Source organism: Triturus cristatus, chromosome 9, assembly GCF_964204655.1.
Source record: "Triturus cristatus chromosome 9, aTriCri1.1, whole genome shotgun sequence".
Lineage (NCBI taxonomy): Eukaryota > Metazoa > Chordata > Amphibia > Caudata > Salamandridae > Triturus > Triturus cristatus.
This window is the reverse complement of record NC_140592.1, coordinates 358,141,028-358,165,726: the sequence shown is the minus strand read 5'-3', so window position 1 is coordinate 358,165,726 and position 24,699 is coordinate 358,141,028.

Below are 24,699 nucleotides of genomic sequence, written 5' to 3'. Positions count from 1 at the left end.
CCATCTTTAATGCTTGTTCCCCATCAGAACTTTCGGGGGTGCATCGCCTTTGACCCTTTGGCGCAACAAAAAATGAAATCCACCAACCCTGCCCCCACAAAATGTGAAGATGGGCCACTGAGTCCCCTATATCTCGCAGTTAAATGCCCCCCCCCCCCACCCCTCCTAAAAGGTTAAGGGCCCCCCTGAACGACCTGCGCTGAAGAGGTTTCGGTTACGCCCCTGCTTCGTAGTACCCTCCCCTCTGTCTCCAAATTCACCTCTTTCACCAGCTCCATTCTCTTCTCCTCTCGCCGCCTCCTCTCTCCACCCGCCCCCCACCCCTGCAAACCCCCTCACCCTCCTCTAATTCCATTACCCGACTGGCCTCTGTCACCGCTCCCCCACCCTTCGCTCCCTTTCTCTCTTTGTTCTCTAATCACTCTCCCTTAACCACTCCCTCCTTTCATCCATCCTTCTTGCTTCTCGCCCCCTCCCCCCACCAGCCTTCTTCCGCCGCCCTCCCCCCTCCCTAGGGACGCCTTGCTCTAGGAATCACAGCTGTGTTTAGATTTAGCTGTTCCTGGAAATCGCTGCGCAAAGTCCTCTGGAGCGGGATACGCTTTCCAGGAAAACGCTTTACCGCCCGCATCCCGGCCCCTCCCTCACCCCCTCCTTTCAGAGGATTCATAGAAAGCACCGTGAGCAGGAAGGGGGCAGGTCACGCCGCTCCTGCGGCAGAATGCTTCATAAATTCAAAAGAAAAAAAAGGTAATGCCCAGCCCCCGGGACACGACGTGGCACGACGGCCGCGCTTCTCCGGGAAGCGTGCAGACACGGCTTTTACTTTTCAAGGACGAAATAGCGACGTGTCTGAGATCACAGGGGCTGTTAGTGGCAGACACACAAGTGCACCCCTACCCATCTGTTTTCGTCTCGCCCTGTCGTCATAATACAGCCTGCACTGTATAAATATTGATTTCCCTCCGCATCAGACACACCCATGCCGAATGTACTTTTTTTGTTTTGTTTTATTTACATTTGACAGAATTCGGGTCCTTCGTTCGCCCCCACCCTTTCCGTCACGAAATGCCTGTTTTATTTGATGTTAGTGTGTTTTTCTTACGTTTTCTAAAGCTCGTTGCGTCAGGGTGCTTTATAAACATATATCTCCATTAAAACACAATTTCACATATAAAACTGGAGGGTACTGTAATGCTTATGAATAATAGTACATATATTTTGACTCAATACAATGCGCATTTGAAAGCTTTTAACTTTTTTCCCCTCAATGTGTTCTCGTTATACCGCTCTCGTCTGGACGAAACTTCTTGAAAGTCGCAGTCGAAATGAAGACAATTTAAGAGACGGATTTGTGGGTATCCCGTGTTTAAGTTTTTAAATAATTTCGTTTAAATTATTTCAGTTTGTAGCATGGGCCTGTCCCCAGGGGTTGCTAGGCGCTTCATGCTGAACATGGAAGTATGTATTAAGGGGCGACTAGTTACCTGGCTCAACCCAGCGACGCATTCTATGATTTTAGCAAGGATTTAGGGGTTCGGAGAACCTGTGGGGTGCTAAATGTTCAAGTAGGATCAGTGTGTAAAAGGTAGAAACACTGTGAATTTACCCGAAATCGATTAGAGAAAGGGGATACTGTTCTCTCGTGTCTATACAGAGGGGAGAGAGGTGCGTGTGGCGAAGAAACAGATCATAAACCTCACTTTGTGCAGCGTGTATTCACCCGCGAGGCGCGTCTTGGCGCTTTGGAAGAAGGTGTGTCGTAAGGCTAGAGCTGTCGGCTATGGAACTGGGGATCCAAGTTCGAATCGCGGCGTCGGCTCAGCATTCTGTGATTCTGCCCAAATCACGCAATCTCTCCGTGCCTACGAAACACGAATGTGTCCTTGTGTAATGTAACTGGTGCTCGTGACAGCTCCCATACTTCGGATCGAGTTCGCTCTGTATAAAACTGCAAAAAAAGAAAACCAAAAACCCAGGTAATCGATGTTTACTTGTTGCAGACTCCGGGTACTCTTTGCCTCGACCTCTGAAGAATGAAAGGGTGGTGTTATCCGACAGGTTTGAACCTGTGAATATGAAGTTCAAAGCACATCCCCGCAGGGGCTGCATTAGCCCACCGATATACCCGCAGGGGTGGGCGGTTGTTTTCATGGGAAACTGATTTTTAGGGGGGAGGGGGGTGGAAGAATACAATCTAGCTGCAGCTCATGGGAACAATTGTAACAACACGACCGTGATGAGGTGTGCAGCTCCTGTCACGCTTGGCGTCTCTACATGTGATTTTTAGAGGGTACACAGAAAAAAACTGGCCGAGCCACGCTCAACGGGCGATCACGACAAATGTGCGCATGCGCATATCTCCCACCTCTTCTCTGCACCCCCTTTTCACGCTCTCCTGCGTATACTTCATTGCATCTCGCTCAATCCACCAATCTCCTCGCACACTCACAATGCACCCACTTACAGAACTCACTAAATGTTCTTTTAACTTTCACCCTGTCAATTTCTTGACAGCTGTGTACCTTGATCACATACTTTTGCATATAATGACAATTACAATTGGCACCGCTGTCCATGGCTCTGTGCACTCTGCAGAGAGGCCAAGGATTGGATGAGTATGTATTCCAAACCTAGGGTGACCAGGTGTCCCGGATTTACCAGGACAGTCCCAGTTTTTGATCATTTGTCCAGGCTGAATCCAAATTTACTAAATTACTGTAAGGTTTTCATAAAGAGGCAACTGTACAAACGTTTATGTGCTCTGCTGCATAATTAGGTACCAGTCTTTTCATAAACCGATCTAGCTAGCACTTACAATAGTCTGTGCAAAAGTTATATTTAACTTATGTCCCTTAGTGCCTCCATATCTGTGGTTTCTACATTGGTAAGCGTTGTTATTCAATCATTCTGTTCCCCTTGATCGTTGCGAAATTGTAGTCCTACTTCTATTTTTGACAAATGTCCTGGTTTTGAAAATGTGGTCACCCTAGCTGACTCCTGTATGTCCCACTGACCGGCACTGTGAGAAATGTGCTTGCATTTGACCTGAACTCCACAGATCTCACCCGTGGCCCGCCGGCATCCTGAACTCACACAGCTACATAGGAGTGACACTTATCACACTACACCCAATACATGAATAACATGTTGTTTGAAAAAAAGACAGACACACACCAAAGCAAATAGTGAGAGGGAATGCAGCAGCAGTAAGTCAGATGTCAACAGAAACATCGCTCGTCCCTGGCCGGAAGGGCAGTGCCTGGTTTTGCTGGCTGCAGCTGGGACACCAGCCCCCTCCCACACCAACGACCCCACTGCTGACCCACACTGCTACTGCATTTTACATCACTTACATATCAAGCTGATGATCTCCCCTCTGTCTGTCACTCCCTTTCTCATCAGAGATGATACTTTTTATTTTCCCCAGTTGCCTCCTTTCCAACACTGAGCAGACAGCATACGTCAATGATTGCCCATCCTGTCTCCGGTGCCCACTCAAAATACATCCGTCATTCTTTTCCTCCCCTGTGCCATATCTCCTATGTCAATCCCACAGACTTCAGTCATTCTTCTCACCCTCTCCCTACTAACTCCTGTATCTGCACAACATGCCCACTGCTGAGCCCACTACAAATTGACATCAGTGTTCCTTCTCACTCTGTGTCTCCTATATCCACCCCACAGCCAAGGTCATTCTTATTGGCCTCTGTGTCCGGTCTCCTAACCTCATACCCTGATATCAGTCATTCTTCCTACCCTTTACTCTGTCACCTTTACTCGTACCCCGGACATCACTCATTCTTCCACCATCTACACAGTCACCCATATTTGTACCCCGGATCTCAGTCATTCTTCCACTCTCTACTCTGTCACCTATACTTAGACCCCGTACAGCACTCATTCTTTTACCCTCTACTCTGTCACCAATATTCCTACCTCAGACATCAGTCGTTTTTCCCACCCTTTACTCTGTCACTCATACTCGCACCCCAGACATCACTCATTCTTCCCACCCTCTACTCTGTCACTGATACTCACACCCGGGCTTCACTCCTTCTTTTACCCTCTACTCTTTCATCTATATTCGTACCCCAGACATCAGTCATTCTCCCCACCTTCTACTTGGTCTCTTATTTTCATACCCCGGACAACAGTCTTTCTTTCCACACTCTGCATCCTTTCTGCTATACCCAAACCTCAGAAGTCCATCTTTCTTCTCACCCTCTGCTCCTTCTCTCTCACACTCTTACCACAGACTTCACTCATTCTTCCTAGCCTCCACTCCCTTTCGGCTATAGACACATCTCCCTCTCTCTTATACCCATACCACAAATATCAGGCATTTGTCTCCTCTACTCCACATAACCTAGCCTGTTATAAGAAATAACAGGCATACTCCCTTTTTACTATACCACACCTCGGCCACCAGTCACTCTTCTCACCCGCTACTCCCTGTCTCCTACACGCCCACTTAAGACATCACTAATTCTTCTCACCGGCTACTCCCTGTCTCCTACACTCCCACTTAAGACATCACTCAGTCTTCTCACCGCTACTCCCTGTCTCCTACACTCCCACTTAAGACATCACTCAACCGTCTCACCTGCTACACCCTGTCTCCTACACTCCCACTTAAGACATCACTCAACCGTCTCACCTGCTACACCCTGTCTCCTACACTCCCACTTAAGACATCACTCAACCGTCTCACCTGCTACTCCCTGTCTCCTACACTCCCACTTAAGACATCACTCAATCTTCTCACCTGCTACACCCTGTCGTCTACACTCCCACCTAAGACAGACGTTATTCTCACCCTCTGTTCCTTTTCTTCTGTACCAACACCTCAGAGGCAGTCATTCCCACCCTCTACTCCCAGTCTGTTATACCCATGAGGCAGACATCATCCATTTGTCTCCTCACTCCACAGTCTATCCTCTTACAACAGACATCAATCCTTCTTTCCACCCTCTACTCTCTTTCTGCTATACCCACACCTTAGCTGTCAGTCATTGTTCTCACTCACTACTCTCTGTTTTCAATACTACCACCCGACATATCAGTCATTCTTCTCACCCTCGACTCCCTCTGTCCTAGACTCCCACCAAGACATCAGTCATTCTTCTTACCCTCTACTCTTTTTCTGCTATATTCACACCTCAGAAGTTAGTCATTCCCACCCTACACTCCATGTATCCTATACCCAGACCACAGACATCAGTTATTCGTGCCATCTACGCCTCACCGCCTAGCTCCATATGTAGGAAGCTGGCTCTGTATTTACTATACCAAAGTGAGGTATAGTGTGCACAGAGTCCAGTGGATCCCCAAAGGTAGGCAGAGGTAAAAATAGATAGCACCTTACTCTCTATTTGCGGTAGTGTGGGGGAGTAGTACGGCCTTATCAGAGGGTAATGCTAAGCATTTGTTGTACCCACTCAGACAGCAAATGATGTCACACTCTCAAAGACTGAACTCAGACCAATTTATTTGTATCAAAAATATTATTTAGTTATTTTATGTCTAGAACCAAGCCAAGCCTGGTGCAGGCATATGAAATAAATGCTTTGCAAAATCTTATGCAGTGTTTTACAGTTGAATGCAGGCTCAAATGCAGTTGGTTGAATTACACATAAGTCAACAGTTAGGAATTACTTTTTTAGTTACTTTACAGATTACTCGGTACGTTACTTTTCAGATTACTTTTGCTAATCAGTATGATATGCCTAGATATCACACTGAGACATGTTCTAGACAAAAGGTAAGTAATTCACTTTTAGTACATATGCAGTTTTTCAAGATTCCATACAAACCAACTCCACATTTAAAACAATTTTCAAGAAAAGCAGTCAATGCAATTCTATGGGAGGAAACTGAGTCATCGGTTTACAGGTAAGTAGTTATTTGTGGTATTCTGTGGTTAGAACCAGGGTTCCCCCAGGGTCAAGGATGCACTCTTGAAACACCCTCAGTGGCACTAGGGCGGCCGGGTGCAGAGTGCTGAGGCTCAATGTTATTCAATGGGGGATAGGGGGCCTCCGGTTTGGTGGCTGCTCACGAGCAGGCCACAAGGTTGTGGGAGCAAAACTCCTGGTGTTAGGCTCAGGGCAAAGGGGGATCTGAGTTAGCACCTAAAGTACACCCGCAGCGGTGCAGGGGTGGCTGAGTGCTGGGTTCTGTTTTGGCGTCGGATGCCCCGTTGATTTCGATGGGGATTCTCCGGTTGCAACAAAGACTGCAGGCTTCGGGACGAAGATCTTCTGGAGGTGACCACTGGTTGGAGAGGTAAGTTGGGATGCCTTGGGATGCTTGGACACCATCGGTTGGGCCACCCAAGGCCGTGGGACATCGGGTGCAGGGGTGTCTTTAGGATTGGGGTTTTCTTACCAGCTCCAGTCGATGTAGGGGGGGATCCTCCTGTAAAGGGCTGCAGGCTTTGCTTGGAGGTTCGAGGTAGGTCAGAGATCACCAGTTCTCAGGTCAGTATCGCTGGGGAGACCTCCTCGTCATGTTGGGCCACTCGAATTCGGTTTGTGGGTGTCGGGGGCTCCACTCGAATGTATCTGAATAAAAATATATTTAGTTTGTATTCTCTGCTGTCTGACCGACTCTTCATTTGTGAGGAAGACTTAGGTGTGGTCGCAAGTGACCTGGGTGACCCTAAATGGACCACTTCCTTCAGAGGGTATCCAAGCGCTTGGCTCCTTGGCTCCTATATGCATCCCACATTCTTTACTTCCTGGCACCACCTTACCCAACTGCTTTGTTCAATATATACCCCTCTCTGACACTGTGATGGCAGTGGCGGCTCCTCCGCTAAGTTGGCGGTGCACCGCCCTACTGCTGTTTCAGCAGTGGAAAATGGAATAATACAATGATAATAACACTATGTTATTATCATTTTATTTTTCCTTAATGAGCCAGTTTTACGGGGTGGGGCGGGGCTGGGCTGTCGTCACAGACAGCAGGGGGAGGAGTGTTTGTTGCATTTAAGTGCACATGACGGTTTTGGCCGGGTGTCTTGGTCCAGCCAAACAGTCATGAGCACATAGCATTTTCTCCACCCGGCTGGATTGTACAGCCTGGGTGGAAAACATGCACAGGATCTCACTCCCTGTCTGAGTGCCAAACCAGGTGGCCAAGACCAATCACAACGCTGCTATCATGCTGGTTACAGCAGCGCAGTGATTGGCTTAGGGGAGTTTTGGAGCCTGTGTGAGACAATGGTAGAGGACGGAAGAGAGGCTGCGGCTGGCAGCCAGGTAAATTAAATGTTATTCTCCCCTACACCTCCTCACCTGTACCTTTCTGTGGCAGCCACCACTGTATGATGAGCTTCTTTATGCTTGCTGGTGATGGACCTTGCCTCAGTGCTGCTTCCCAGTTTCCTCCCATTGCTTTTCTGGGAAATAAAGAGTGGACTGAGCTGCTCCTGTGTGTGAGATAGACTACCAATGGAATGACATTCAAGAAACTGCTGAAAGATCACACTTTGACAATCTGTAATCAAGCCTGGTTTTGTACGGATGTCTTGTTACAGTTTTTTTTTATGGAACTAGAGTTCTCAGATTTCAAAACTTTAAATAAAGATGGCATACTAAATAAAGTAGTGGAACGCTAACTCTGTGGTTCATGCATTTATTAGAGAGAACTGTGTGAGTACACTGGTCACACACTTGACTCAATCAATAAATTAAAGCTCAGATGGTTAATAGGCCTGCTGCAGCACCGGGGGGCTCATTTATGCTTTCGCGCCACCGGTGCGTCACTTTTTGTGACGCACCAGTGGCGTAAAACATGCGCCACGTCGCGCCATATTTACGAAGTGAGGCATCTACGTAGATGTGTCACTTCGTAAACTTCTGCGCTACATTATACCTGCGCCAGGTATAATGTATGCAGGGTGGGCGTACCCCCGCAAGAAAGGGTCGTAGGAGTGGCGCTGCGAAATCTATGAGATTTCGCAGCGCTAGGACGCCAATGCATCAAAACCTTACGTCTGCCTCATGGCAGGCGTAAGGGTGACGCAGGCCCTTTCATATGGGGCTTGCCCCATGTGAAAGGAACATTGCTGGAGTTGCGTCAGGCTTCCGACACAACTCCAGCAATGCGCCACTTTTTGCGCCGACAGATACGTCAGCTACACTGACGTATCTGTCCTTCCCTGCGACATGATGCGTCATATTATAAATACGACGCATCATTGGTGTCGCAAGGAGGGCGCACTGAGAAGTGACGCATCGCTGCTTTCACGCAGCGATGCGTCACTTCTCATATATGAGGCCCCTAGTGTTTAACGAGAAATAGACAGGTATGTAGTTTATGTAAGCTGACTCAGTTCATTAGTGCTTTTGACCCTTAGAGCCTCGTACTATCTGTGAGTTACAAATTACAATTCAGGTAATATAGCCCAGTGACTTGCACCCTAATCAAATGGCTGCATGAGCCCTGAAATGCATAAGTTTAATACTTTGCTGATTGTTTCTCAAACTTTCATCATGCTTAGGTTGAGAAAAGGTTTATTTTGGTAGTAATGAGCTGGCTGGCATTAGAAAAAGCTATATCAGTGGCTATTGTTAGTGAAATGATGCATACAGACAGGTATCCCTGACCTTCCTGCAGTGCGTACATAGACCTCAGCCTCTTACATAGGCACGGAGCTTGATAAAGCCAAACCACGTCAGCACAGTTCATCACTCTCTTAGCAAAATTTGAAGTGACCTCAGGGGGAGGGGGCTCTGTCTTTAGCAATAACATACGACTAAAAAAGCACCTGCTGCAGAATTCCTTGGGCCTTCATCTTTCAGGCAGCAACAAAAATGTCAAGATAACTCTTGTGATTAATCTTCTGCTAGAGAGAGATCGGAGTTTTGTCTAGTGGCAGTTTTGATTTGCCATAAAGTAGCGTAGAGGGTTAATGTGCCTGCTGCAAAGAACAGATCTGTATTCTATGTGGATAGCTGAGTGGATTAGTGAAGCCAGCCTTTACCAGCACTTTAAAACAAATTGTATGTATGTGAGAGAGGGGCCATGGAGAGATGAGAGGAACTTTTGCTGGGTGGTAGTGAGGGAATCCGACGAAGAGGGCGCCAAAAAGACTTGCACCTGACGCCACCAGCGTGTAAACAGGCCCTGTGGGTACCACTTCAACCATCCCGGTGTAGGCACACAGCTGTGGTACTCACTCCGGACGGTGAGAGCTGGTTCTCGCTCTAATCCAGCATTAAGTTATGTGTTGGAAAATACAAATCTTTTAAAAGCACAACCTGTAAGGAAATCTCCTGATTTTATTACAAAACTGGAGACTCTTATTATGCTGTATTTTCTTGCTGTTTACTGTACAGTACTTAAAAGCAACTACAATACCCATAATCCTCCTAGGAAGCAATGACATAGAAAACATACACCCTAACCTTATAAATAGGGCGGCCCCACAAGTAATTTATTAATTTCGTGCTGCTGAGATACGTTTTTGCGACATGGGGTTGCGTTTCATGGCTTAAAGCTTTGTGTTTTGCTAGGAGGGAGCGAGTTTTTTCTGTTTTTAAACGGAGTCACCACGAGTGTCTCGCTACTACGTAGCTGGTTTTCCTCTTTGTAACAGCTTGTGTATTTAGTTAGTTGCGCTTGTTAATGGACTCGATACATTGTATAATTTGGGACACGGGGAAAAGATGTGGTCCCATTTGTCTGTTTACCTTTTGATTCAGTTGAGCATCTGTGCAAGTTTTTATTTAGCTTGAACGGGGAGTGTTTAAAAAACTACGTGTGGCCTAACGGCTGGGATTTTTTTTGTATTTATTTTTTCAGATTTATATAATATAGCGCGAATAAGGTCTGAAGGTACTGATCGGAGCGCTTTGCATGTGCTCCGGTTACATTACACAAGGACACGTTACTTTTTGCTAGGCATTCGAACCTGGCTTCCCAGTTCCAAAGTCGGCAGCTGTGGCCCTTACGTCACTTCCTCTCAGTGGGCTATTACACCGGGGGGCAGATTTATGTTAACTGGTGCATCCCTGCATATCAGCAGGGATGCACCAATTATTATGCGCCACAGCTGCGCCACCATGGATGCGCCGCATTTATAATGTGGCGCACCATGGGGCAAAAACGGCACAGATGCGTGACGCATCTGTGCCGAAAAGTGGTGCATTGCTGGAGTTGCGTCGCAAGCGCGACGCAGCTCCAGCAAGGATCTGGGGGGCCCTATCTTTAAAATGCTGCGTCAATCCTTACGCCTGCTTCAAGCAGGCGCAGGGTTTTGACGCAGCATGGGCCTAAAAGTGACTGAGTGAAATCTTGTAGATTTCACTCAGCCACTTTTAGGAGGCGTTCCTGCGCCGGAACGCCCCCACCTGCCCTGGAACGCCTACATGTGGCGCAGGGCTTTACAACGTGACGCATCTCCCAGATGCGTCACGTTGTAAATACCCCGCAGCATGGCGCAGGATTTGCGCCGCTGCTGCGTCACAAAAGTGACGCAACGGCGGCGCAAAAGTGGCGCAAGTGCAACATAAATCTGCCCCCGGGTTTATAGGTTCGAGCTCAGGTTTCGCCTGCTCAAATTAAGAACAAATTAAGAACACTGTTTTATTTGCTATGAATATTAGCTATGCAAATGTGATTAATCTGTGTGTACTTGATTTGGTTACATTACAGATGTTTGCTTCTCTGTGACAATATTAGCTTGTTGACTAACAAGCATTAATATTGGCTGAAGGAGCCCTTCCCCCTAAACAGATAAAAAGATACAAACATGTGTATCGCTATAATTTGATGTAAGATGATGTTATGGTGGTTCAATTCTCTGACTGGATTTAATGGCCTAGGATAATAAATAAATGAAAAACAAGCATGGGCAAGTGTCTGGTAATTTACAGAAGCAAGGCAAGTCTTGGTGGTGGCTCAATTCTGCATTAGGAAATGGAATTGAATTCCTTTGAGCATTATTTGGATACAGATGTGGTTGATGGTCAACATAAGTGTTTGTATGACATATAATATTGATGAGTATTATGACCTGGAAGTTAACCCTAACATGGGTATAAAGGTAAAGCCTGATAAGTCTCCAACTGTGACTCAGGATGCGGAAGGCAGTCCAGTGTTTGACCCTGAGTTTCTACAGCACCCAAATTCAATGGAATGGCAGCGCTTCCTTTTTAGGGTGATTATGTTAAAACTAGGGTTAGAAGTTCTATGGACAGGGCCACCAGAGCCAGGATGCGTGCAGAGTGCCTTACGCCTTCCATTTCAGATAAAACGGTCCTGGACTCTCTGCTTGGTGTCAATATTATGAGCTGTCTAGGTAGATGAAGCAAAGACCCCCATCGGGAAGTTGCTAGGACTTAGAGTTCCAGCCAAGGCAAGCTTTTGGACATTCTGGGACCTTTGACTAAAGTATTATGCTTGGCAGAGCAGGCTAAAAAGTTGGGCTAACCGCTAGATCCAGAGGTGATATCCAGGTGGGCCCAGATGGTGGTCTATGTTTTGGGCAACACAAATTCAAGATTGGCCTGCGAAAAAAGAGAAGTATTACTGCTAAGACTAGACCCTAGACTGGGGGAACTAGTTGTGTCAGAGGGTGGCTGGAATGCTCCTTCTTCTCTATTCGGACCAATTCATTAAGGAAATTGGTGGCTATTTTCAGACATTTGCAGCACCGGACAGAGATCATTCCGCATTGATGATGGTATTTGGTTATTTCCCCCAGGGCCAGCGAGCTTCCTGTCTTCATCTATTCAGGTCCCCTTTATCACTGGGCATTACAGCGCTAAATAGCAGACATTTACACATGGGCTTGAGTTACTCGGAGCAGATTCCACTAGAAGGAAATGCAAGGGCTGAAGTGAATTGGCGGCTAGACCTCATAGATGCCTGGAATGGACAGGCCATCTTCCCTAAATACCAGATCTAGTCTTAAAATCACATGCAAGCCTCTGCACATGGGAGGGGGGGGGGGCACCTTCCTAACTGTAGACGTAATGTAACTCAAGGGAGCCCACCTGCAAAACATGGAGGGCACCACCCTCCCCAGCACAACACCTACCACTTTTTCTGGGATGCCCCCTGGAGGTGCCCCCCCCCCCGTACCGCGGGGGCTGCTGGGGCTTTTGTTGCTATGTTACTGGAGCTCAATGCACATAAATTGTTTTGAGTTTCATGCAGGTTTATTAGCAATCCAGAGCTTTGTGAGAAGCAGAGGAAGATGTGTGGTGCTTCTTTGTATGGACAATCTGACCGCAGTCAGGTACATAAACAGGCTAAAGGGAACAAGGTCAAAGCACTTAGCAAAGTTAGCCAAACCCCTGTGGGTGATCTGACTCCAGCAGGGAGTGTTATTGATAGCAGAGCACTTGAAATCTGCTTCTGGAATCTGGATAGATCCAGGCATTTTGAGGGAGGGGAACAATCGAAGCCTATTGTTCAGCATATGAAGTGTGGAGTGGCTGGTGTGTAGAACGGGTTTTGGATCCCCCTTCATCAGGTACCATGGGGGTGCTGGATTTCTTGGCACCCCTATGGGCAGCGTAGATGCCGTATGGGGCAATCCATGGTTATAGGTCAGCAGTGTCTGCAGGACATGAAAAGATGGGATACATTTGTCAGTTTGTAGATTGTTGAAAGGGGTCGGGTACATGAACTCCCGCAAACCTATGTACTCTAGCACGTGGGATGTTAATTTGATGTTGCAATTATTCCAATGATGGGATCATAACCGACGGTTATCATTCAAGCTATTGATCGCTAAAGTGGTAACATTATTACGTTTGGTATCCTTTAGGAGGGTCTTGGATGCTAGGGCACCGTATATTTCTGTGATGTATTTTTCTTCAGGTGGGATTTAGTTTGACATCATGAGACGTACTAAGAAAGTTTCCACTCATGTGAAAATCCAACTTTCCTGTTCTACTCTAATACTCTAAATTACGTGTGGTGTTGTGCCTCAGCCAGTATGTATAGATAACCAAAAGCCTAAGGACTTCCCCAGCAGTTATTATTAACACTATGCAAGCCATTTACACTGGTAACTTCAAATAAAAGATTCTCCTTGCCACAGCACCAAAGGATTACTATACGTAGAGCCAAATGTACGAAGGCACTGAAAGGGCCTGATTTGCAAAGTCAGGCCATTTGCGACCACAAAATTGCAATTTGGTATGTACCAAACCAAAACTGTTTGGTAAAATAATACTGATCACCACTTTAAATTTGCTACTACATACAAAGTGGTATTTGGAAGGGGCATGTTGAAAACCTCCCTTACATATGCAATTCAGAATGGAATGTACTAATGTTTTGCAACCAAACTTCAGTTGCAAAACATAACTATATTACCAGCTACACAAAGGTAGAGGTAACCCATCCACAAAGGGGTAGGAATCCCCAAGGGATCCCTTCTCCCTTGTTGATGTTGAGAAAAACATTTTTTGATGTAGGCAGTGGTCAAAATGTTCATTTTTCTTTGTTTCTTATTTTTAAAAGCATCCCGTCTTCCATTAAGAAAAATGGGCTTAGCTTAAAAAAATGATTAGTTTATCTAAAAGCAATCAAAGACATGGTAGTCTGCTAACCCCAGCAAACCTTCTTCCCTGTGATGGCTGAGAATCATAGTAATTCGCAATTTACTACCTACCTCATTAATATTCATGAGGTAGGTTGAATTGTGATTCACTATGATTTGGTATTCCTCCAACGGACCTATTAGGACATAGGCCAGTTTGCAAAATAACACTTGTCACCAAAAAAAATGGTTGTAACTTGCAATCAGTACTTTGCGACCAGTGTTTATTCCATCTGGTCCATTGTTCTTTGCTGCACTCCACTGACTTACTGAGTACTTCTTGTTAAACTGATGAATTTAAATCATGTCCGAACATATAGATTGATGGTACTATCAGTGTCGTCTTAAGAGAGACCCCCAACCTACTTGCTTGCTGTCATAGCACAGACATGGGTGTATGAAAAGGGTTGTTCAAAAGGAGCAAGATCCTTATAGCGCTAAGCCAAATGGGCATAAGGGTTTCTAGCAGCATGGCCGGAAGCCTGATGACAATGATCTTAGCAATTGTCAGAACTCTCAGCATCAGGAGAAGCCCAGACTCTACTTATAGCAGAGGCCCATCTATGATGACTAGTGGAGATGACATGCAACACCCCTTAACCAGGATGGAGGTGAAAGCTAAGGGCACGATAGCCATTGTGAACATCCGGGTAAGGGAAAAGCAACGCCCTCTTATTGCTCCAACACTATTGTCTGATCCCTTCACTGGAGAACAGCCTGCTAAGCAACCAGCCCTCCTGATTTGGCTCCCTGAGACCAGCAACTCTGTTGGGGAGACTGCATCTTCCATACTGCCTGTCTTCACAAGAGGAGGGGTTGCAACGATCCTTCCGGCGCAGGGGCGCCTAAATTAACGTCCCGAGCCCTGCTGCGTGGCACATGCGTGGGCCTCAGCCCGGGCGGGCCTGTCCTTGCCCGTGATTGACAGGAAGAGGCTGTTGAACACCAAGAGTTCCAGGTCTGATTGAGGCCACCCAAAGTAACTGTGAGTCATTGCAAGTACTCTTCTACCTCTTGTGACTAGGCTGTATGTCCTACATTATTCCTGCCCTGTGTTACATGGTAATCTATTGCCAAATGAGAGTCCTTAGATGTGCAGTCGTCCTACCGTCCACCTGATGACACGTCTTCGCATTAATATTTCCATTTCTTTAAAACATTACAGGTTCACTGTACTTCTGCTGCCAGGCCAACAGCTGGTGCTCTCTGCTATTGGTGTATAAATTACTGCTGGGCTGAAAGAGACCGCAGTGACCTCACTTTCAAATAAACTATTTGTAAATCTGTGCCTAGGTTCAGATATGGGGTAAAGAAAGTCCACTGATGGTGGGAGCAGGGAGGTTTGGGCAAGAGTCAACAAAGCTAAACAGGCACGAAAGTCTGCAGGGAGCAACTGTGTCTTAGACTGCATCAACGACCTTTTAGTCGAATGTGAGGAAATCCTTGTCCCGTCTGATTTGACTGAACCAGCTGCCCCCTAAATTTAACAGACCTCCCAATTAGCTCTACCATGAAGCCTCAAAAACACATTCCCCAAATGTTTAATAAACCAACTACACTCAGTAGCAACATTCCTCATCCTAGTCACTCCCCATTGCCCACCGCTACTGTTGATGTTGAGCCAATGATCCCTGCACCACTTACTACAGATTCCGCCCAGGGCCATGCTGACCCTGATCTTATTCTCAGCAATAGATTTCTACCCCTTCAGAACTTGAGCTGCACCCACAAGGGAGGAGAAGAGATATGGGATAGGGGATCTTGATGATGCTACGGAGGATGGGGCAGCAACGGGGGTCAGGGAAGGTGCTAGTGTTGCAAATGGGGGTGAGGTTCTTTCAGAAGGGCTAGACATGAGTGACCCTGTTGCTTTTAAGATTATAGCTGACCTGAGTTTAGAAGTCAGTATGCTGCAATCTGCAGTCAAAGACCTTACTGAACAAGTCAAACTCTTACTAGCCAGAGGCAATACTGTTGTCCAACCCCTCATGCAGACCCCCACTTAGCAAGTAAATGTGATCCACTCTACCAACCCTATAAATCAACAGAGTCCCATCAAAACCTCACAAGAGTTACTAGCACAAACACCAAAAATATCCCTGTGACATCTGTCGCACATACAGCTCCAAAGGGGATACACAATGAATGGTCACAAGATTATAATGGCCGTTCTGTACCACAAGGCCCTTCTCCCAATTTAGACCACCTTTCTCGATTGCCCAGAGTTGACAACCTCCCAAGCAACTTTACTGTCTGGCACAAGCACGTCCAATTGCCTCCTAAGTGTATCTACATGACTAACATGCCCAAAGTCCCCTCCCATGTAACACACAAAGGCGAAGACTCTCTAATTAATAAAATCATCCACTGGATCCGCCACATGAAGGGCTGTCACTCAGTCATAAGGGAAGACATCTTGCGTACTAAAAGGGTACCCAGCACCAATCCCCGTACTGACTGTATAGAATTACACTTGGCTGACGGGAAGGTGGCCCACAGCTTGATAGCTTTGAAAGCTAGGTCGAGCTCTCCCATTGAAAGCTAGGTCGAGCTCTCCTGTATTCAACTCAAGTATAGACTTCCTCAATTCCCATTGTTGTCTCCTGTCTATCGCCCTTCACTTACTTGGACCCAGACTCCAACTTAGCAACTAATGATTGACTCGTGCATCAAGCCAATTCTGTATATGTAGAAATTCAACTGGCTAACCTCTATAGTATCCAAACCGTCACGACTAATGGTAGCCATTTCAAAGATAATCTTGCCCTAAACCCCCGCCCAATGGCTCCGGCAAACAAAAGGAGCAGTTCTATATCAACAAATGGCTCGGTGGAGGGGCTTCACCTCCAACAATCAATCAGCTCCAAGTCCAGGTAGAGAACACCACCGATGACAGTCAACCTATCTTTACTAATGGGCAAGAAAAGCCTAGCAGATTTAGTCTGGTGTCATGGAATGGGCAGGGGTGAGCTCGAAAGTGGCCCTCTTGCATTGGATTCAATTTATTGAATCCTTTGATAACTGCATTCTCCAGGAAAGCGGAGTACCTCCCCCACATATATACCAGGTTATCTAACGTTCTAACGTTCCATCGTCCAGCAAGTACCAATAAACCAGCAGGGGCTGTTGATTTGGGTTAAAATTGTGCTACAGTGTACGATTCGGGAGCTTCCGTCCAACAGTCCTGATATTCTAGCTGTCCAAATCAAGGGCCAGAATGGTACCTTGATTGACATTGATAATGTCTACGCGAGAGGAACTAGAGCAGGGAGGAGGTCGACCACTCTGCAGGAGCTGGAAGTACTCCTGGATGATAGGGCTACACAGCCATTACTGATTGTAGCTGGTAACTTCAATGTCACTTTTGAACCCATAGAGAAGGATGACATATGTGGGACAAGGGAGGTAGAAGAGATGTGGCTGAGCCCCCCACGTTGACTTACCCCCTATCAAAAAATGGTCCCAAGTGGCACTCCAGCTTAATGCCCTTACTCTGGAGTTTGGCCTAAGGGCAGCAAATGGCCGCACAAAGTCAGACAAAATGGGGACCAACACCTGTAATAAAACTGCCTACATTAGCCGCATAGACAATTTTTCGCTGGATTTAAGACTGTGGCCCAGAGTGGTCAACATGACTGTGGGCTCTACCATGGACAGTGACCATAATCCTTTGGATCTCTACCTAGGATCTCCCTGGGACGACCACCTGAGTCTCAAAAAATGTCACTTTAACGACAAGGGAGTTACTCCCATCAAATGACAACTGCCGACTTTAAGGGCCCCAGGTGGCCCTGGATATAGTAAAACTGGAAGCAATTAAGCATAATTTGTTGAAAAGTACCATAGAGCTACATTGATTAACTCAACTCCCAGGAGGGCTAGAAGAGTTTCAAGTTTGCCACAATCATCGTGTTGAGCAGTTGGTTACATACTTTAGAGATCCACTGCGCCCACAGGATGCCCGTAAGAAGACTAGGTCACAGTTTGCTTGGTTTAATCAGGAGTGCAGAAGCCTCAGATGCCAACTTTCCCTCGCTATTAGGGCAAACAACATGGACAAATTGAGAGAATTGAGGAGGTCCTACAAGTCAGCCCAGGCTAGAGCAAAAAGGGAATGGGAAAAGAATAGATTGACGCTAATTTACGGAGTTCTGTGCCAAGAAAGATTCACAGCAGTTCTGGCTTCTAGTAATCAGGGGGGATGCAAACAGGCCCCCGCCACCGATCAACAATATTTCAATCATCAGCTTGATTTGACCATTTCTCATTGCTATACTTTTGGCCTTGCGGCTCAGATACCGAAGACTCCACCTTTGACCTTGCTCACTCTATTGCCACTGATTTATTTTCCAGAGATGAAATCAGGTCCAGCATAAAGCCCAGGGACCAGGGACCTGATCCCAAGTCTTTGTGAATGACTGTGAGAACTGGATAACTTACATCTTGGCACTAGCCAATGGGATGGCAGCGGGGCCCTAAATACCTTCTACCTGGAAGGGAGCAGAGGTGATCACAGTTTACAAGAAGGGCAACAGATTTTCAACTATAGGCCGATCAGTCTTCTTGACTGTGTCCAAAAGGTGTTCGCTCGTGCACTGCTTCTAAAGATACAGGTTTGGATTAGTGACCACAATATCTTGCCCCCTTTTCAAGCTGTGTTCAGACAAAAAACCAGCACCATCGATCAAGTGTTCTGATTTTTTTATTGACCTGGAAGGCTATGGTCATTGGCGAGGGAAGCCTCTACATAGCATTCATTGACCTATGGTCTGCCTTTGATCTTGTCCCAGAAACAAGCTCTGGTGTGTTTTAAAAGAGATGGATCTCCCCATAGAGGTTCTAGTGCTTGTCATTCACCCCCAGGAGGTATATTTCACAAGGGTTCACTGGGGCAACCAAGGTCAGCTTACTGACCCGATTAAAGTTAACAATGGGGTTCGCCAGGGTTGTGTATTGGCACCCACACTATTCTTTCTCTTTGTAAATGGAGTTGTCCAATACCTCTCTAATGTCCCCCAGCTTGGGGGGGGGGGGTGCTAAAGCAGGAACATTGTTGTTTTCTGACAACACGCTGTTGGTCTCCAAAACCCCTCCAGCTGCTGCTAGATCACTTTAAGGTTTTTTTGTGGCTCCTGCGGCTTAGAGGTTAACACCTCAAAGACGAAACATTTAATGTTGAATCCCCATAAATCGTATAAAGGCAAGCTAATACTAGGAGGGGTTCCTTTGGAGAGGGTGAGTACCTTTGGCTATCTGGAGATCACTCTCTCTGAGGACATGTCATGGAAACCCCATGTATTGAAGCAGTCTCTCCACCATAGACAGATAACTGGGTCCTTGATCAACGAACATAGGACCTCCTACAGCAAACCAGTAGCAGACCCTCTCCACATATCTGACTCTAGGGCTGTAGGCTCTGCACTTTATGGTGCGGAATTGTGGGGATTTCAAAAGTTGGGTGGCTTCTTGACCTTTGAAAATAAATTCTTGAGGGCCCTGGTTTCACTCCCAGAGAGCACCCCTCTCTACCCGCTAAGGCTGTATTTTGGCAGAGCTTCCATCTTTAACGAGGCCAAGTTACGCCCCCTATTGTTCTGGTTGCACTTAAGGTCTACCCCTGAGTTGCTTCTGTATGCTGCTGCCCATTTTGAAGTGAGTGCACTTGACTACTATAAGAAGGTTGGCTGGATCTGTAAAGTTAAATCCTTGCTCACTGCAAAAGGACTAGAGCATGGGTACTCACAAACTTTCTCTCGGGGGGCCAAATTTACAGTGTGGTTTGCGGCCAAGGGCTGCACCGGTGGGGGCGGGGTCAGAGGGGGAGGGCGGGGCTAAAGCAAAAAAAACATTGTGACCATGAGGTTGAACACAGGTCCCTGCAGCAGACGCCTTCGTCCACTGAGCCACCAGACCCAGCATACACAGATCTCTTCTCTCTCTCCCTCTCCCCCTCCCTTCCCCTCCATCCCCCTCCCTTCCCCCCTTCCTCTCCCTCTCCCCCTCCGTTCCCCTCCCTCCCCCTCCCTCCCCCCTTCCTCCCCCTCCCTCTCCCTGTCTCTCCCCCGTCTCTCTCCCACTGTCTCTCCCCCTGTCCCTCTCCCTGTCTCTCTCCCTGTCTCCCACCCTCCGTCGCCCTCCCTCCGTCACCCTCCTCCTGTCTCCCTCCTCCCTCTGTCATCCTCCCTCTGTCGCCCTCCCTCTGTCACCCTCTTCCCTCTGTCACCCTCCCTCTGTCGCCCTCCCTCTGTCACCCTCCTCCCTCTGTCTCCCTCTCTGTCTCCCTCCCTCTGTCTCCTTCCCTCTGTCTCCCTCCCTCTGTCTCCCTCTCCCTCTTCATTTCCCTCCTCCGTCTCCCTGTCTCCCTCCATCTCCCTCCCTCCGTCTCCCTCCGTCTCCCTCCGTCTCCCTCCCTCCGTCTCCCTCCGTCTCCTTCCCACCCTCCCTGTCTCCCTCCGTCTCCCTCCCTCCCTCTCCCTCCCTTCCTCTCCCTCCCTCTGTCTCCCTTCCTCTGTCTCCCTCCCTGTCTCTCTCCCTCCCTCTGTCTCCTTCCTCCTCCCTCCCTCCATCTCCCTCCCTCCGTCTCCCTCCCTCCCTGTCTCTCTCTCTCCCGCCCTCTGTCTCCCTCCCCCTCCCTCCGTCTCCCTCCCTCTCTCTGTGACCCTCCTTCTCCCTCCCTGTTTCCCTCCCTCTCCCTCTGTCTCTCTCCTACGTCTCCCTCCATCCCCCTCCGTCTCCCTCCGTCTCTCTCCGTCTACCTCCCTCCCTCTGTCTCCCTCCGTCTCTCTCCCTCCGTCTCCCTCCCTCCCTTTGTCTCCCTCCGTCTCCCTCCCTCCCTCTCCCTCCCTCTCCCTCCCTCCCTCTCCCTCCCTGTCTCTCTCTCTCCCTCCCTCTGTCTCCCTCCCCCTCCCTCTGTCTCCCTCCCTCCGTCTCCCTCCCTCCATCTCCCTCCCTCCGTCTCCCTCTCTCTCTCTCTCTCCCTCTCCCTCCCTCTGTCTCCCTCCCTATTTCCCTCCCTCTCCCTCTGTCTCTCTTCCTCCGTCTCCCTCCCTCTCCCTCCGTCTCTCTCCGTCTCCCTCCCTCTGCCTCCCTTTGTCTCCCTCCCTCTGTCTCCCTCCCTCCCTCTCCCTCCCTCCCTCTGTCTCCCTCCGTCTCCCTCCCTCCCTCCCTCTCCCTCCCTCGGTCTCCCTCCCTCGGTCTCCCTCCCTCCATCTCCCTCCCTCTGTCTCCCTCCCTGTCTCTCTCTCTCCTTCCCTCTGTCTCCCTCCCCCTCCATCCGTCTCCCTCCCTCCGACTCCCCCCTCTCCCTCTCTCTCTCCCTCTCCCTCCCTCTGTCTCCCTCCCTCTCTCTGTGACCCTCCTTCTCCCTCCCTGTTTCCCTCCCTCTCCCTCTGTCTCTCTACCTCCGTCTCCCTCCCTCTCCCTCCGTCTCAATCCGTCTCCCTCCCTCCCTCCCTCAGTCTCCCTCCCTCCCTCTGTCTCCCTCCGTCTCCCTCCCTCCATCTCCCTCCCTCCCTCCCTCTGTCTCCCTCCGTCTTCCTCCCCTCCCTCCCTCTCCCTCCCTCTGTCTCCCTCCATCCGTCTCCCTCCCTCTGTCTCCCTCCCTCTCCCTGTCTCTCTCCCTCTGTCTCTCTCCGTCTCCCTCTCCCTCCCTCTGTCTCCCTCCCTCTGTCACCCTCCGTCTCCCTCCCTGTCTCCCTCCCTCTCCCTCCGTCTCCCTCCGTCTCCCTCCGTCTCTCTCCATCTCCCTCCGTCTCCCTCCCTCCCTCCGTCTCCCTCACTCCCTCTCTCCCTCCGTCTCCCTCGGTCTCCCTCCCTCCCTCTGTCTCCCTCCCTCCCTCTGTCTCCCTCCCTCCATCTCCCTCCCTCCCTCTAGCTCTCCCTGTCTCTCTCCCTCCCTCTGTCTCCCTCTGTCTCCCTCAGTCTCTCTCCCTCTGTCTCCCACTCTGCCTCCCTCTCTCTGCCTCTCTCTGTCTCCCTTCCTCTCCCTCCATCTCCCTCCGTCTCCCCCAGACTGTGCCTCTCTGTCTCCCTCTCTCTGTCACCCTCTGTCAACCTTTGTCTCCCTCCCTCCGTCACCCTCTGTCATCTCACCCCGTGTGTGTGTCAGCCCTCAGCCCGGGCTGACAGCTTCCCAGCGCGCACACACGCAGCAGCACTGAGACAGCTCCCCAGCACTCACACACAGCCAGCACCCGAGTACTTCACAGGTCTTTAAAAGACCATTTACATGTTAATAAGGCTTTGTTGTATTTCATCTCTTAGGCCCCTGCATCTCCACTTTGACAATCACTGGAATCCCCCGGCCCCCACAGAGCAGAGTCTCAGAGGCCGGGCTGCTAAAACTATTTTTTTTTTTTTTTAAAACACATGTAGGATGTCTGCAAGGTCCGCGGGCCGCCGAGGAAGGCTTGCGGGGCCGCTGGCGGCCCGCGGGCCGTACTATGAGTAACCCTGGACTAGAGGGTTCCTGGGATATCAATAATTCAGTACAGCTTCCTCGTAAAGACCTGGTTAAGAATCAATACTGTAATTGGGTGGCACAGACTTCACTAACTTACTCGTCCTCGGGCTGCCTAATCACTGAATTTATGGAATTCAAACTGTCCAGTTCATACGAACATTATTTGGAAGTCATCACGCTTCCTCAGGACAAGACGCTCTACATGCAATTTAGATTTAATTCTCTCCCTCTTTACGTTTTTAATTTGACCACTAGTGTATTTTGTGTGGTCTTAAATCTTTGTATGAACTGTATGCACTTGCACTTTTATGGTCTGACAAGATGTCAGAAAGATCCAGGAATGCACTATGCTGCCAAATGGCAGGTCCTGGGAGTTATTGAGCCCTCATACAGTCCTCGGGTCAGATTATTGTACTGGTGCTGAAGCAAGGGAGAAAGTGCTGACTGTGATGCAGTGGGTCAAATTGACAATGCTGCCACAAAGTTCCAAGCTGCCCAGTCCTCCGTAGTCTACTTATGTCACTTGGGTTACTATTACATATAGGGCGCACATGGTGCATCACATGCAAACAGGGTAAGTGTGGCCTATTATATTACATGTGCTGACCTCTGAGCAGCCGCAAACCTGTGCTGCCCAGGGGGCATCATATTCAAGTGAAATACAGAGCAGCTGTTATAAAGCCGCTCCCTGTTTCACCGTGTAGGCGGCAATCTGTCTGCACTTTTAAGAGGGGAGAGAGATCCCCTTGCAGGAGGTAGAGCGATCCCCTTGCAGGTGGGTGCAGTGAATGACACCCTTGGATCCCTCCAGAAGTCTGCCTTCAGGGGGTGCACTGACAGTGCACCACCTTTTTATGGCATTCTGTCAGTGCGCCTCCTGGTAGCTCCTTTGCCTTTGTGCCCACATCCATAATACGGCGCAGGAGCAAAGGTAAGGAGAGTGCCTCATTTGCAAGCGGCCACGACCCCATGCAAATGAGAGAACGCCCTCTTAAGATAGTGCTGGCACTACATGTGCACCAAAACCATCCATTTTGCGCCCCCCAGAGGTGAGAAACATGTCAACAAGTCCCACAAGTAAACCCTTGCATTCATTAACGGAGATAAAACCAAAGTGACCATTCGGGGGACCCGTAGGGCATTGTAGTGCTGGCCCAATGAGGAGCACCCACGTGATGATGAAGCATGACATCCCTAGGGATGTGTGAGGGTAACAAGAAACAGTCTTGTTGATATTTCTCTTGTATCTTTATCTTTCAGGAAGAGTGACCCCCTTTTTTGATTTTACCTATTTGCACTTACCTTCTCGATATTTTGATCCACAATATGTTTTATATGATAGTATGTCCACACAATATTTTTGTCTTCAATATTCTGTCAGTGATCTCATTTCTGGATAGCCCATGTGCTTTTTCCAGTGTATTTGGCAGTCCACTGAACATTCTCACATTCACTGTCTACAAGATATTGCAGGTTTTAATAATAAATAGTTTCCAACTGCTTATCGATTTGGACCTATAAAACTCTTTGTGACTAGATTCCAGGCACAGAAGATAATAGACACTTTTGAATTTCACTGTGCATCATATATTTATGTGCAGAACATTAGTCTTATGAGTAATTAAAGCTCTTTATTTTCTCAAAGAAATAACTGCCTGTTACTATGTGTGTTACTGAATTCTGAGTGGCTACTTCTTTACCACCTCCTTGATTAATCTTTTCATGCTTGATCTTCCAACCTTGTGAGTGGCAGGTGCTAAAACGAAGTATTTGGTCATCCATTTGCAGTGCAACAGTATTGTGGCTCCAGGGCACCCTGGTAAATTACCTAAATTGTTAAAACAGGGATCATCTGTCTTTGAACCCTCTACAAAAGGCTTCACGGGAACAGACAGTGTGAGTGCCCGGTTGCCATTGGTAACACTCTTTTTGGTGGATACTTTCTCTAAATGCAGATTCCTCAAATGTAAAATATTTCCAAGGCACCAGACTAGCTCCTGACATTTTCATAGCAGTCCCCCTGTGTGATGCTAGGTGGCATTGTGAGGCACTTGGCTTTGTTCTGCCATAGAAGCGACGAAGAGGAGCTGAATAAAAACAACACCCCTATGCACCAACATCAGTTTCTTGCCTGATGCTCGGATGTGGAGCACTAAAAAACAATCAGAGATACCAGTGAGCATATCCCTAACTTGGGACCTTTGTAGATGACAAAAGGAGACCAGTGACCAGTCACAGGTCGGCCAATAGTGAGTAGTGAATAATTTCTGTTTAGATAGAGCTCAACAGAAGGTAAGCAACGTGTTCTTCTGATGAATACTTCTAACTGCAGATTCCTTACCTTTCGAATAGGTACCAAAGTAGTACCTCCCAACCAAAAAGGATCTCTACAGTTCGATCAGATTATAAACTCATGCAGGATTGAACAGGCACAGTGTATTTCCAGCCAGTCCTGGCTATCCAGGTAGTATTGCTTTGTGACGGATGTTGCAGTCTGACGGGAAACATCGTTTACAACTCGGGGATTACATCGCGATGCCATTACATCGCGGTTTTTGCAATGCAAGTCGTTACAACGACTTGCGCTAGATGGCGCTCTAGGACAAGGAATAGTATAATTTACTATCCAACACCTTCCCTACTGTACGTAGACTGGAGTTGGAATAGTAAA